At 56.9% G+C, this 15,282-nt stretch overlaps 1 long non-coding RNA gene across 1 annotated transcript; it reads right to left on the bottom strand.

Moving 5' to 3' along the window:
• Nucleotides 1-8,935: 8,935 nt before the first annotated feature.
• LOC131495623 (uncharacterized) lies at nucleotides 8,936-13,494 on the bottom strand. Its single transcript, XR_009254029.1, has 2 exons — nucleotides 11,948-13,494; nucleotides 8,936-11,280 (listed from the first exon to the last, which is right to left on the bottom strand). It is a non-coding gene; the product is annotated as an uncharacterized LOC131495623 (long non-coding RNA).
• Between the last annotated feature and the right edge of the window lie 1,788 nt (nucleotides 13,495-15,282).

The following is a 15,282-nucleotide window of genomic DNA, read 5'->3' as shown; positions in this document are numbered from 1 at the left end:
GAGAGTTAGGGCCGTGTAGACCTCGCGGACCTTGTCTGTGGTTCTCCCGGGCAGGGAAAGGGGATGGAGAGCCGCGCTCCCCGGGGAGCTCTAACATTCCAGGGCACAGAGCAGATAGCCAAGAGGGGGACCCAGCCCGCCCAAGCCCTCCAGATCCAGGTGGGATCCTGGGATCACTGCCACCTGAGAGCAAGTCCCGGCCGCCTGGGGGAGGGGGGCATTTCACTCTCAGAACACCCGAATAGATGCCCCCCCCCCCAGCCTCTTCCCACTACCAACCTTGTGGCCTTGGCCTCGTCGTTTCCTCCACCCCTTCCGTCCTCCATAAAAGAAGCGTCCTTCCAGTGCGAAGGTGACCAGAGCCGGGAGGGAACCAGACCGACACGGATTTGTTGGCTCAATCTCACCCCAGAACGTGTTGGACTTGGTCAGTGTCTCCGGCATTAATCCGGGGCAGGGTGCGCACAGACTTGAGAGGACACCACGAGCTGTGGGAGTGAGGCTGAAGAGCGGGTACTTCCGCGAGAACCCAGGAGAACGGGGAGCAGGACGGCTGCCCAGGAGGGTCCCTGCCCTGAGGTGAACGTCCAGGCGGGCTGTTCCTGGCAGAGGGTTGATGTGAAGGCCCGAGGGCCCGTGGAGGGTGCGGGTGCTGGGGAGGACACAGTCTACAATGGTCGCCCCACCACTTAACGGGCTGTGTGAGTCTAAGCCAGTTGCCTACCCTCTCTGAGCCTCTCTTCTGAACAGGGAAAATGGACGAGAGGAAACTTACTTCCTGGGGCCGTGAACTCAGTAAATTAACGTGCCCAGTGTGTGCCTGTGTGCCAGCTTGGCCATCCACAGAAATTCACGAGATTGTACTTTCTTCCCATTCAGGGTTGTCCGGTCAACTTTGTGAGTTTTTCACTGGGGGGGGGGGGCAGTGGGAAAGGTTGTTGGGGGGGGGGCTGTAGCTCGATGGGCCTCCACTCTGCCTTCCTGTGTCAGCCAGTCTGCAAATCCCCGTTGGCTCAAGCTATCTCAAAAAAATACATACATTAGGGGCTCCCGCCTGGCTCAGTGGTCGGAGCGGGTGACTCTTGATCTACTCTTGATCTCAGGGTCCTGAGTTCGAGCTCCAGGTGGGGCATAGAGATTATTAAAAAAAAAAAAAAAAAAAAAGTAAAGTTAAAAAAAAGAATATTTAAAAAATACATACATTACAAAGTGTCCCTCTTTCAAAAAAATGCTAAAATAAAGTAAACTATATCTTAATACATTGAAATAGCCTGAAACAAAATATTGTACAAGTGTAATTCCTCCTGGAACCCCCACCAGTCACCTGCTACACCTCTTACAGCTAAAGTTAATACACTGAGAAACGTTGCATTTCTATTCTGTTCCAGGTAACTCCTGCTGCCTTTCTGTCTGTCCCCCTCCAGCTTCCCTTATCTGTGTATTTAGTTTTAAAGAATTGTGGAGATTCTACGTGCGGAAAACTGCGTATTTTGGTTGTTTCTGCTTTGGCTTTTAATTCCCCCAAATTAAATGTATACATGTGATACGATTACGACCAGACACCTGTTCAAGGATGGCTGTAACCAGGCGAGGTCTCGGACAAGACTCCCCAAAAACAGATCGCGCGGCGGGTTAACAGACCCATTTCGCGCGTTGACCGACACCGACGGGTCTGCTAGTGAAGCGAAGGCAGCCGGGGCCCACGGAGCGGGGCCCGTCTCGCAAGCCGCCGGCCCTCTCCCGACCTGCCTCCCAAGTTTTCCGATGCCCTCCTCATTCCGTGGTGAGGAGATCCACATGACTTTCTGAACGTCCAAGTTTCTCTATAAACTACAGGCTACTACGCAGATGCACACCGCAGAGAGCTCCGGGACCTACTGCGCCGCACCTGACGCGGAGCGGTCCCCCAGGCGCCCCGCCCCCGCCCAGGTCCCCCAGACGCAGGGGCTCCTGCTCCTGGAGGCGCTGGGGCTCTGGGGGACGGAGGTGAGCGAAGAGGGCGGAGGGCTGGGCGGAGTGGCTCATTAGCACCTCATCTCCCCTTCCGCATGCCTTCCCCGCCCCCGTCCCTCCTGGGGGAGGGGGGAGGGTCTGTCCCTCCCCCTCTCCCTGGCCCAGCCTCTGCCCCGCTTCCCGCGGCGTGGCGCGGCGGGGGTCCTCTGGGCTATTCCCGTCCGCTCGGGAGCGGGGGTGGGGTGGGGGGGACAGACTGGGAAGTACAGCTCGAGGGATACAAATTGGAGCCTAAGAAGAATGTTCTGCCCCTCCAAGGCGAGAGACCCAATATCATTCTCACCACAAAGAAGAGTCCCCGGACACCCTGGGAATGGAAAGGGTTGGGGGCAGGGGCGGTAGTGCGGACACCTCAACACTCTCAAAAGAGGGGGGAGGGCGACGGGGAAGGAGGAGGCTCTGAGAGCCCTGGGAGGAGAGGGGCCGGGGTGGCGCAGCTAACGAGCCCCTTCCCAAATTCTCTGGGCGGGACTGGGCTGCTCCCAGAGGGGGGTCTTTTCTAACAAGGTGCCCCTGGGCCCTGCCCCTCCCTCCCCAGGAGCCCAAGCCGCCAAAGGTTCGTGGAATATAATGGATCATTTTCCAATTTACCAGGGTCTTAGAGATTACGCCGCTAATCCCATCAAAGACCATCTGCTTACATTGTCCCTCCTGAGCCAAAATAAATAGATCCTTTACTCCCTCCACTTCAACCCCTCTGGGGTATTGTAGCGGGAGAAAGTTCGACAAGGCCCAGCCCGTTCCCCCCTCCCTCCTGCTGTGGGCTGGACAGAAAAGGAGAAAACAAACTTGGCTTGTCTGAGGTGTGAAAGGTCACTTATGCTCCTGAGCCGTATTCTTCTCGGGAGCCCGCGGCGCTGGGAATCGGGGAGAGGGGCTGCCGGCCCCGTGGAGGTGTGGGGCTGGCTGCCCGGGGGCACCCCCAGCCCCGGCCCGCCCGGCCCTGGCCTGGCCTCTTTGAGTCTCTCCCACCTGGGTCCCTGGGGAGATCTAGCTTCCCAGCCTACCCGGCACATGAAAATGCACAGGAGCACCAACTTGTTTCCATCTAAGTCATTTGTTTCATAGACATTTATTCTCTTCTTTGTGATTGCTCTGTCGACGACAGGGACCTCATACTTGGGGGGAGAGGGGCTTCAGGGGAGCCTGGAGGGGGTTTCATGGTTGGAACGGGGGGCGGGGGGGGGGGCAGGTGCAACCCAGGCCCCAGGAGTCACACGGGAAGGGAAGTACATGAGGCCTGAAATGGGGCGGGGGGAGCTCCTTGAAAAGGTGGCTTGTGAACAAGGACTTCTAGGTGAGAGGGGTATTCAGGGGTATTCCACAGGTTTGTCCATGTGCCCACTTCTTCCCCACCCTGGCCCTCAACCAACCTTTTAGCTGTTTTCTAACCCACTCGAGAAACTAAAGGGGCTATTACTTGAAAAAAAATTTGTTTCTTTTTTATTCTCTCCTTTTTGGGGCCCAGTCTCCTTTTTGGGGCTCAGTCAGTAGAGCCTACGGCTCTTGATCTCAGGGTGGCGAGTTCAAGCCCCACGATGGGTGTAGAGCTTACCTGAAAAAAAATAAAAAGAGCTGAAGTGACTCCCAGCAGCCTGTCCCAACCACCGCAAGACAGCCTGCAGAGGCAGGGCTCCCCAGCTCCGCCCAACAGCTGCCTGTCTGGGGCGACTGCCCCAGACACACTTGGTCCCCCAAAAGGCACATGTTTTGCTTCTGAAAAGCAGCAGGCGGCAGAAACAAGTCACGGGAGTCGGGAGGACCTCAGCCTGAACCAGCCCCAGCGCGGCGGCTTCTCACTGGCAGGGTGACCCCGGGTGCGGACCCTCCACCCCCTACCTGTAAAAGGTCATGCCCGCCTCGCAGGGCCGCTGTGGACATTCAGTGAGGTACCACACAGTGTGCTAGTCCCAGGACCGCAGGAAGCTTTGAAAGCATTTGCTCAAGAAGTTCCACAGGGATGGGCAAAGTATTGGCACATGTTGGGACGGAATATCAATTCCCGAGTTATAAGATTTGCCCGTTTGGCAGACGTGTGCTGAGGACCTGTATGCACAAAGCTCTGAGGGCCACCAAGAGCACTGAGGCACGTGCCCCGATTAAAGAGGGCAGACGAGGACACGAACTGCTGGCGTACGTTGCGGGACATGACGTGTGCGCAGAAAATAAGACCGCAATTCTCTGGGGAGAGAAAGAGAGCACCGCGTATGTATGGGGTACTGTGGGATCGGGAAAGCTTTCCTCAGGGAAGCGTGGAGGGCTGGTCCTTGAAGGATGCTAGGCCCCGGAGGTGCAGCATGTGGGGAAGACATCGCCTGGCGATGATGTGTACCAGTAAGCCCTGGACGTTCGGGTAAACACGAGCTCGTTATAAGCCAGCAACATCAGGGACCTGGGAAGCTGATGCTATCCTCCCTCTGTTAGGGGGGAATCACGTCCGGATCAAGAAAGACGAAAAACCCGTCACGATACTTTGGAGCAGGCTCACCTCAAGTGAGCTGCTGGCATACAAGCCGCGAGAAGAGGGTCAGCCAGAGCCTGGAGGGTCCTCCGAGTGAGCGGTGCGACCTTGGGAGTCGTTCTCCTGCTCGGTGGAGTGCGGGGGTGGGGTGGGGGGGGTGGGGTGGGGGGTGGGGGGATGCTCACCTGTTTCCGCACAGCAAGCCAGGGGCAGGTCAGATGATATGTAAGCATCTGCGGAAGCGGGAGACACCCCACGTGATTCCTGAAAAAGAGGATCTAACTCCTCAAAAGAGAAGCTTCACGAAGAAACTGCTGGAGACGGGCTGTGGTCTCTCGCTGCTCGCCCTGGGGGTCCCCGCCGAAGGGGGGCAACTTAGTTAAGGGTGCAGGAAGGATCAGAGATGCCAGGGAGGAAGCCAATTAGGTTTGGCATGAGGAAGACTGTCCAAATAGCTGGAAAAGACCAAATCTAGAGAATGTTTGGTCAAGAATGGCCACCCGTGAATGATGTGGAAGGAATTTCTGTCTGAGGCAAGTGACTGGATTAGCCAGTTTCTAACATTCTTCCCAACGCCGCCAATACTCTGCAGGTGTCAGCTGACGTTGAAAACCACAAGCTTCCTTGGAGGTTCCGTGAAGGCAGGGATCATGCCCATTGGGTTCTTTTCTCTCTCGAGCGCCCAGAAGAGCGACAGGCATTTAGCGGGTGTTTGATAAAATTTGTGGAATGGATGCACGAGTGGACGGGTGAGTTCGACAGTGCATGTGGAAGTTCTTATAAACCGAGTTCTTGTAAAGTTAGAATTAGCAGTGACAATCATTGACATTTGCTGAATGGCGTCTCGGGTGCTTTCTGTGCATTACTGTAGAGACAGTAAGTGTTACAGGGGTTCAGTCACAGGACGAGCATGGGAAGAGGCAGGGGGTCATAGCCCGTAGGCAGAGGAGACAGGATGAGAGGCGGGGCTGGGTCTGCGTGTCCGTGGCTGGCTGCTAAAACAGGAGGTTGAACTGGGCAAGCAGGGGAGGGGAAATGATCCAGAAAGGGAGATTTTGTCTCGCAATTACAAACGCAAGCAGAGCGAGGCCACGGCGGAGGCGGCATCTTCCGCTGGGGCCATATTCGAGACACAGGACACCTGCACGGTGGTGGCTAGGCGGCCAACCCGCGGCTTTGTGCCACGCTGAGCTTTTCAGGGCTTCCTGGCTGACAGGGGGTGGGGGGGTGTCCTCAGTGGTCCCTGGGTTCGGGCGGAGCCTTCTATCCTGTAGCAAAGAACCCAAACTCGATGGAAGGGTAGGATGGAGAGCTTCTGTGAGCTACATGCCTGATTTCTGCTTTGCTTTTGCTCTGTGGAGAAAGGTTAGGGGCTCTCCGTCTATGAGGAAACTGGAGGAGAGGGGTCTGAGGTGTCCGAGGGCAGGAATGGATGAGGTAGGACCATTCCTACATTAAACAGAAAAGAAAAGAAAAGATTCCTGCAACAGTTCTTTTCCCAGCCAGTTGGGTCGGGGAATCCTATCCCAATCCCCCTGACCCTAATCCAGATTCCCCATACCTCGTTCCAAACTCCCCCTCTTTTTGGTATCCTTTTGAAAGTTGGAAACTCTAATCCTCGGGGGCCCTTTGAAAACAACCCCAGACGACAAACACCTGGCTCCCCCCCGGGCCTCTCCTCCCCGCCCGCCTCGGTGTCCTCGCCACTGAGGGTGTTCTCATTCGCAAGAACACCTGTGGAGAAGGGGCCGCGGTGCCTAAAGTGGGGAGCTCCGGCTCCCGCGGCCGGAAGGCACTCGCCCCTGGTTTGCTGCCCTGTGCTGCCACCTAGTGTCCCCAAGCCTTCCAATCCCTCCCCCGGGGGAGGGGCATTTCATTCACGTGCTCAGATTCGTGCATACGTTCCCTTTAATTCACTTAGTGTTTTAGCAAAACTACGAGGAGCCTTCCCTCTGGCTCTGGACCTGGCCACCGCCTCCCCAGCTGCTTTCCGCGCCTGTCCTTTCCTGCGGTTCCCGCTCTGCCCCTTTCTCCAGATGTTCGGGTCACGTCCATTCCAGCCCCCTCGCTGCGCCTCCTCCGGCTCATCCCTTTCTGTTAGCAGAGGTGGGAGGGAGGCGGGAACCCCTCACGGATGGTGAGCTCCCAGCCGGAGGCCCAGGGTGCCCGGGAGGGGGGAATGACACCATCTGAGATCAGACGAAGGTATAACCTTGGAGCACTTGGTAGCTGGTAAATAGCATCAGGCCGGTTCTTGTTAGGCTCACAGGGCGGGGCTTAGCGCCCCTGATTCACAGGTGACAAAAGCCGAGCTGTCAGCCAACCGGTGGCCAAGCTGGGCCGGCGGTCTTGGGCCCCCTGGCTCCCATCCAGGGTCCGCTCGTCTAGAGCAGGCTGTCTGGAAGAAGAGCATGGAAACGGAGACGCAGAGGGCCCCGTGCTTGCTGGGCGGGGAGGGACGGGGACCGTGCTGGCCTCGCCAGACAGCAGCACGCAGTCGCACAGCTCTGTCCCGCGGGCGCGCCTGTGGCACAAGGGCTCCTCCCAGTGGCCATGCTGGGCAGTGTCCTCCTCACCGGAGGGTGAGGACAGGATGGGAAGGAGAGGGTCGGAGGGGCTGGGCTGGGCGGCAGGGTGGGGGGCACGTCCAGGGCTCGCGCTCTCGGCCGGGCGGAGCACACGCGCACGACCGGCCCCCAGAGGGCGAAAAGCTGGCACGGGAGTGGGGGCCTTGCAGGCGAGAACCGTGTCCGGCACCAAAACTATTTAGGCTCTTTGCTTGTAGCAGTTTATTTAAAATTGTGCTTTAGAATGAAGTCTGTCAGGGACAGTGGAAGAGGGCTTTGCTGGTTTCAGGCAAAAGGGACGCACACTTGCGTGGAGTGGGTCGGCATGTACTGGGTGGGCGCACAGGGAACACTCCCAGGGACGGTGGGGGGGGGGGGACTGGAGAGCGGCCGCCGCTGGCACAGGGGAGCAGGAAGAGATTACGTGGGCAAACACCACACCGTGGCTCTAGCACGAGCCAGGCTCATTGAACACCACCACCGTCTACTAGAGACCTCACAGCCGGGACGGGAATAGTCAGGCAGCCTCGCGTGGTTGTGGGAGAGCCTGATTCGATGCCTACGGAAAGCACCTGGCACGCTGCAGGGATGTGCCACGGGGCAGCTCTCCGATGGCAGGGGAGCAGTGGGCGGGGCCTGGTGGCTAACCTGTGGGATCCGCGCAGTCACATCCAGGTGGAGCGGCCTAGCAGGTGACTATAAAACCCGGGGTCTGGCATCCCGGAGAGCCTGTGAGCCATCGGTGCAAAGGAGACCCCTGGTACCCCAGAAAGAGGCGAGAAAACCCAAGAGAGAAGGAGAGCGAGGGAGGGGAGACGGGGTGAGGGCCTGCAGACCTCTGGAGGGCACGCAGCATCACAGGCACTGTCCGGAGAGGGGAGAACAGGGACAGGGGAGACAGCCTCCCAGGGCATCGAGGGCGTGGCCTGTGTCACCAGCTGACTGAAGGGAGGGGGGCGACTTGGCCTTCCAGCAGCTTTGAGGTCACTGGGGACCCTGAAGACTGCGGTTTCAGCAGAGAAGAAGGGGCTGGAACCGAGAGAGGCAAATGAGGACGAACACTCTTCCTAATTACTCTCGGGACCTTGGGAGAAGTTTGATGGCAAAGGAAGGCGGAGGCAAAGTGGCAGTTTGAGAGGGTAACAGGGTGACGGAACTGTCTTCCCCTGTACGGGACAGATTTGAGTAGGTTTGCTTGCTGGGCAATGGAAGGCAGAAACACTGTTCCTGGGAGCCGGTGCTGATGGGAGACGAAGCTTCCAGAGATGGGGGGAGGACAGCTGTGCCCCTGGGGGATCAGCCCCAACGCGCAGGGAGAAAACCACCACCTCCGGAGGCAGGAAGTTAGGAAAAGAGGGAGATTAGGGAAGATACTGAAGGGTGGCGGAAAGCTAGCTCTGTGCACAAGAGCAGAAGAAGTGGGGCCAGAGCCTAAGACTGAGACCTGTCCCCATGGGAAATCTGGCGTCACCTTCCCCTCTGCCTCCCAAGAGACGTGTGTCCCAAGTGACATGTGAGTTGGGGAGCTACCCAGAAGGACACGGGGTGGGGGTGGTTGGGGAGAGGGATGGGGGCTGGGCTCGGAGGCTCAGATGGAATTTATTAAATCAGCAAAAATGAAATATATCATCCAATCCTAGCAAAGGTACAGGCAATGAGTGGACCGTGTACTGCTGGTACGATTTTTCCGGAAGGCCAACTTGGCAATAAGTATTAAAAGCTTTTCAAATGTCCCACTCCTCGGTCCTCCTCTCAGTTCTGAGTGGTAAATCTAAGGAAATAAAAAGTATCTGTACAGACATGTTCAGTGCTGTGCGCAACAGAAAGAAGGAAACGGTTTTCAACAAGGCGGCAGACCAGAGTAGGCACGTACGAGGGAACACCAGGCGGCAGCTAAGAATGTAAAAAGGCATTTATTGACATGCGCAAGTGATCATGACGGTAGTAAGTGAAAAAGAAAACCCAACACACGAAATATAAATATGTTCCTGTTCTTTTAAGTATCTACTATACACATGCACACTTGCGGGGGGAGGGGGGAGGGAGGTGAAACCTGGATCTGGCTTGACAACTGCAAAATGACTGCGACCATTAGCTAGGATATGGAACTGGGGCGCCTGGGCGGCTCAGTGGGTTGAGCGGCCGACTTCGGCTCAGGTCATGATCTCACGGCTTGTGAGTTTGAGCCCCGCCTCAAGCTCTGTGCTGACAGCTCAGAACCTGGATCCTGCTTCCGATTCTGTGTCTCCCTCTCTCTCTCTGCCCCTCCCCTGCTCGTGTTCTGTGGCTCCTGTCTCAAAAATAAACATCAAAAAAAAATTTTTTTTAATCAAATAAAAAATTAGAATAAAGCATTAAGGAGAAATGACCAGTTCTAGTCATAAAGATACTGGGCACATAGATGGGAGGCTCAGGAGAGAGATCTAGGTCACAGGAGAGAAATCTATGTCACAGACACAGATTGGGAGTCACTAGCATTGAGGTGGCTGCTTAAACCTCAGGTGTGGGGACGACACTTCCCTGACGAGGAGAGGGGGGCAGCCAAGGCCAGAGCCCCCCGGAATCAGTGCAGAGGGAGCGGAAGGGACACAGCCAGTGCAGAGTGATGTCGCTAAGGCGGCCAACAATCCTGGATCCGCTATGCCTCCCTCTGACTGGAGACGGGACGTCGCTGCCGTGTCACGGACGAAACGCACACCGGGGCTCTCCTGCGTCACCGCTGCCCCCACGAGAGTCCGGACAGAATGATGACTCATGCCTTTAACCATTCTGCCTACTTCAGAGACTCCTCGCTTCTTCGTCAAGGCGGACCAGTCCTTTCAACTGGCTGACTTCTCGATTCTTCCCGACGCCCCTGGCGGCCGGCTCTCAGGTAGTCCTTCCCCAGCATTTCCAGTATCTCCCGTGCCACTGGCTTGCCCGCTTTACCTGCAGACATGCCGGGATTTCCTCAACCTCAGGGACTCTGACGGGCACGCGTGTCTCCAATACCTCCTGCTTGATGTCACTTCCCGTGGTGCCAAACTTGTCCAAGGCGCCACCTCTGGGCACCGTCTGTCATCACGTCACCACCCTTTTCTTCACAGACTACAGCAGCGTACCTTCCAGCTGCCTCTGCCGAAACTGTCCTCTCAAAAGCTAGTGGCAATCTCCTTTTCTTACAACCCAGTGGGCTTCGTGTGGCCGACACAGACTTTGATCTGTCTGCAAATCCCATGGTGCCGACTGTCCTTCTTTCTTGAGGACACTTTCCCGTTTGGTTCCATAAACACCGATGCGACCTTTCTCAGGTAATAGATTAAAGCAAAGGGCACCACTTGGGTCTCTGAGTGTGAGTTTAGCCTAGTTGGAGCAGTCTCACGAATTCAGCAACAGAGACCTCTGCCCTGGTCGGAAAACCTTCAGTGGAATCACGGAGGCAGACCTTAAACTACAGCGAGCTGAGCAGCAAAGCCGGCTTACAATAGGAAGACAGGGAGAATGCAGTGTATTCTGCTAGGAAATGTGTGGAAGGGAAAAAGAAAGAACTTTCTAGAAAGGCCCTGGGAGGGACCGTAGGAGAACGAAGCAGCGTCTTCAGGATGTGGAAAGACGCTGGCAGGTTTCGAGACTGAAGGAGACACAAACACAAAGGGGGACGCTGAAAACACAAGGCAGGGAGGGGATAAATGATCAAAGTCCAGGGAGCATCGGGAAGGGTTGGACTACCGGAGAACCGACGTGAACAGAAACGGGAAACTTCCAGCAACATCGTCCTGGGGCATGCGCGGCTTGAGGGCACCATGCCAGCGAGGGTAGAGACCAGCAGGCCAAGAGGCGCGGAGGGCTTTTTTGTTCGTTTGTTGTTGGTTTCTAACCTGCGCGGAGTTTTAAGATAATCTGAATTGGTTGTCAGTACTTAAAAACCACGGGATTTCAAATAAAACGCTGGGAGTCCAGCTTCATCTCAAAAACTGGAAGAGACCGCGGACTTCCTTGGGTGGGCATGGCCTCCGTCACACGGCGGGGCCACGTCCCACATCCACATCCTCCGCCTGGCTCCTCTGGGCGTCTCAGTTTGACACTCTGCCATTCGTATTCCTCCTGCTTCCCAGCCTGGTCATTCTGTGCCACTCTGGTTTGGGACAACCGGGTGCTGTCTCTGTCCTCAACCTTCCCCACGCTTTCCCTTTGAGAACCCGCCCAACCGCGGCTTCTGTGAGATTACCTGCAACTCAGTATTACAACGGAACACTGGAGCTGGAAAGGAATTCAGCAATCAGCTAGTTCAATCTTCTCAATCAATAGAACGTGGTTGGATAACAGAAGTCCAGAACTCAAAAGAATTTTAAAGGTCAACTAGTCTCATTTACAAATAAGGAAACCTAGGTCTTGGGGAAATGAATGTTCTTTCTAGTTCACACAATTCTGTGCGGGGCAACACACATCTACCGAGCTCCGGCTCTGTGCCAGGCACGGCGGGGGGAACAGAAACTCGGGTAAGACAGCACTTCCAGCACAAATGTGGCAGTCCCAGAATGAAGGACGTAACATCGTGGGACAACGGAGGCAAGCACAGTTCCAGGGGCGGGTATCTGCATATTTAAGTACAGGAGTCGATTTAACTAGATCTGGACAAGGGGCTCAGGCACATTCTTCTTTCAGTTCTTGTTGCGCGTATACGTTCTGTACCAAACACTCAGGTGAAGTGACGTGTCCCGGGTGACAGGCCTAGGAATCGGGTCTCCTAACTCAAACTGAGGTGCTGTTTCCCTGGCGTGTCGGCGTGTCGTCAGCCCTCACCCGTCCTGAGCGCTCTCCTCCGTCGCGAACCCCCTGCTAGGCACGAATCCACGTTCCTCTACGCCCTTGTGAAGTCAGCGGCACAGCATCCGGGAGCCACAGACAACACACAACAACACCACACCTCATACCCATTCCGGCAACGAGTCCTATGAACTTTCCCTTCAACATGTCTCTTTTGCCCCGGCCCTTCTCTGGGGACCGCTGCAGGCGAGAACCTTATTATCGTAACATGGTCTTGTCTTCAGCCTCTGATATACAGACTCACATAAACAGTCACAGAGGGGGTTTCTCTCCGAAGTTTGCCCCCAAGTGGCCTCTCTCGTCCTCCTGGTCCCCACGGTGGTCAGCCAGCTGCTGAGCAGGGCACCTGCCTTCGGGGCAGCTCCTGTCACTCCTGGACACCCACATGGTCAGAAAGTTCCGTCACTCACCCGCTGAACGAGTGCTTGCCGACCACGTTCTCTGTTCCAGGCACAGTGCTCGGCACCCTGGAGATTTAACTGCCCAGGGCTCCCCGCTGACCTTCTGCACGCTCACCTTTCCTGTCTTTGTGCCACCGGCCTCATGAATTTTTGGTCTCCTTTCTTCACCTTGCACATGGAGACAATACCTTGAAGGGCTGGCGTGAGAATCAACTGACAGAACATGTGCAGAAATGCTCTGGAAATCGAGTGCAATACAGGTAAGACCTTCTCCTTCTCCAACCGCGTCTTTTGTTTTGTTTCGGGAGGCGAGGTGATTCCACTTATTTCTAAATCATATTCTATACAAATGAGTAACGGTCCTATGCGTTATGTATAGACCATAAGGAAATACCCTTCCATGTACCATTTAGCCCGATAACTAGAACGTTACCACTAGCACCCGCCTGGTTTTCCGCATCCCACCCCCAACCCCTCTCCAACATAACTACTGACGAACTTTGTGTTTATCATTCCTCTGCCTTTTTAAAGTTTTACCACACACACCTAGACACTATACTGCTTCATTGTGCGTATTGTGCAGTTTAGGAACACGGTTCCGAATGTCTGCCGTGTTCCGGGGCTTCTCTGTTGGTCTGTCCAGTGCAGCAACGCCCCACGGGGCGGGCAGTCCTCTCAAGGGCCGGGGTCTCGGCCTCCAGGATTGAGGGTCTTGGCCTGCGCGGGTGGGGGTCGCGGCCTCCTGGATTGGGGGTCACGGTGTGCGCGGTCAGGGGTTGCGGTCTCCAGAGATCGGGGGGGGGGGGGGGGCCCTCGGCTGCCAGGAGGGGGCCCCCGCCGACGGCCGGGCGCGCGGGGCCAGCGGGGCGTCGTCCACCGGCGGCCTCGCGCGAGATCGCGGCCCGCGCGCACGCGTGGGGCCGAGGTCTCTCCCTGCGGGGCGCGCCCCCGGAGACCCCGGCCGGCCACGTTGCGTACGCTCGCGTCTCGCAGCGAGAGGGTGGTGTCGGGCTCACGCATGCGCACCCGCTGCCCCAGGCCCTGGCCAGACGCAGCCACAGCGGTGCGCCCGCGGCTTTTTTTCCCCATCTAGGGCTAAAGCTTCTGTGGACGCATGCGTCGTGCCCGGGCTGCGGTTGGCTGATGACCCCGTCCGTCACTGGAATAGCCAACGGGGGCGTGGGGGGATTCTCAAGATCCACTACCCCGCCCCACGGTGGGGGCGCTGGGCGTGGCCTCGGGTCTTTGTCCGCTCCCGCGCTGGGGGGAGAGCGATTGACCTGCTGCATTACCATTAACGTTTGCTTTATTTGCCGCGTCGCGGCGGAGAGGGGCAGTGGGCGGCTGACGGGCCGACGTAAAGGGTCCTGGGCTCAGTGACGACGGGCAGTTGCCAGTCGGCCATTTATTGAGCGCTTGCTGTATGCCTGGCGCTGTCCGGTGTTCCTTTGCACCCCCCCCCCCCCTTTCGCCCTGCACGGAGTCGTCCTCCGGGCCGGCGGGGGGGGGGGCCGGGGTCGCCAGGGGTTGGGGCCTCCGGCTCCTGAGCGGCACGTGGCGGGGACGCAGCCAGGGCGGGGGCGGGGCGGCCCGGTCGTCGTGCGGGGCCGGAGAGCGGCGGCTGCGGGAAAGCGAGCCCACATCGCGGGAGGGCAAATGCAGCCGAGTCCCAGCGGCCCGTAAACTCTGGCCCCCAGGCTCCTCCGCGCTAGACCTCCCAGCCGGGACCTGCCAGACGCGCAGGGGACAGACCCGGGAGCCACCGGTTGCTTGGGGCCCTCGGGTTTACCAGCTGTGGAGGAAGGCAGTGACAAGGGGTGATGGAAGTCTGCAAACAAATAAGCCGTCTGTACCGACTCCAGCAGGAGCCACCTTGGAGCCTGGGGTGGGGTCGCCCGTGTCCTCTTCCCATCCGCTCGCTGTTCCTGAAACACGTTTCCACAATCACAAGGCTGGAAAAGTTACTCAGCCCATGGGACTGTGGAATGAGTCAGAAGAACATGAGCTACAGCGAACTGGCCTGGCCGCCTCCTCGGCTGGACGACCAGATACCACCCTTTGCTTCCCGTCTCCCCAGGGCCGCCTCTTTGGGGACAGGAGCCCAGTGGGTGCTCGTTCTCCAGTGGACCCAGGAAACTGGAAGCCACACCCCTCTTCCGCCCTGTTGGATCAGGAGCTGGAAAGTAGAGAAGCTGCAGAAAGTCGCCCCACCCTGGGGGGAAAAAAAAGCGTCGTCACGTTTGTAGGGCTCCGCAGTTTACAAAGCCCAGTGTCCCGTTTAGTCCGACGGAACACGCTGTGTGCCAGGCACTGAGCCAGACACGAAAAAGGGGAGCGCTTTCGGTCCAGTTGTAGAGAAAAAAAAATAGGAAACAAGGGCCCGCACTTCGGGGCAGGATGAGCTGGGGGCTATGAAGGAGGCCTCCCAAGACCCCTGGCATGAACCAGTGGGGCAAGACAGGAAAACCAGGACAAGTTTTTCTGGGAAGGGAGCCTTGAATGGCAGGAAAAGTTTCAAAGGTAGAAACAGGTGTAGAGCAGGTTGGGTGCACAGGCCTCTTCTTACCCTAGGAAGTCATCCATCCAGTTTCTTGTCTTTGACAAGTAGCAGTAACAAAATTAGTGACTCACACTTACTGAACCCATATTATGGATCAAGAATGGTTTTTATTCCTCTGGAATATTCTTCAGGTGCCTGAGAAGTGTCTTCTTCCCTCATCAAAAGAAAACCAAGAGGGGCGCCTGGGTGGCTCCGTGGGTTAAGCGTCTGACTTCAGCTCAGGTCATGATCTCACGGTTCGTGGGTTCGAGCTCCGCATCGGGCTCTGTGCTGACAGCTCGGAGCCTGGAGCCTGCTTCGGATTCTGTGTCTCCCTGTCTCTCTGTTCCTCCCCTGCTCTCACTCTGTCTCTTTCTCTCTCAAAAATAAATAAAGATTTAAAAAAAATTAAAAAACAAAAAACCAAGAGCCTCTGAGGGTGCACTGGGTTGGTGTCCCTATGAAGAAGCAGTGGGGCCTTTGGAACCAGATCTT

This window comes from Neofelis nebulosa, chromosome 15, assembly GCF_028018385.1.
Source record: "Neofelis nebulosa isolate mNeoNeb1 chromosome 15, mNeoNeb1.pri, whole genome shotgun sequence".
In the NCBI taxonomy this organism is placed as follows: Eukaryota; Metazoa; Chordata; class Mammalia; order Carnivora; family Felidae; genus Neofelis; species Neofelis nebulosa.
The sequence above is the reverse complement of the archived record's forward strand: the minus strand, read 5'-3'. Positions and strand labels throughout refer to the sequence as shown.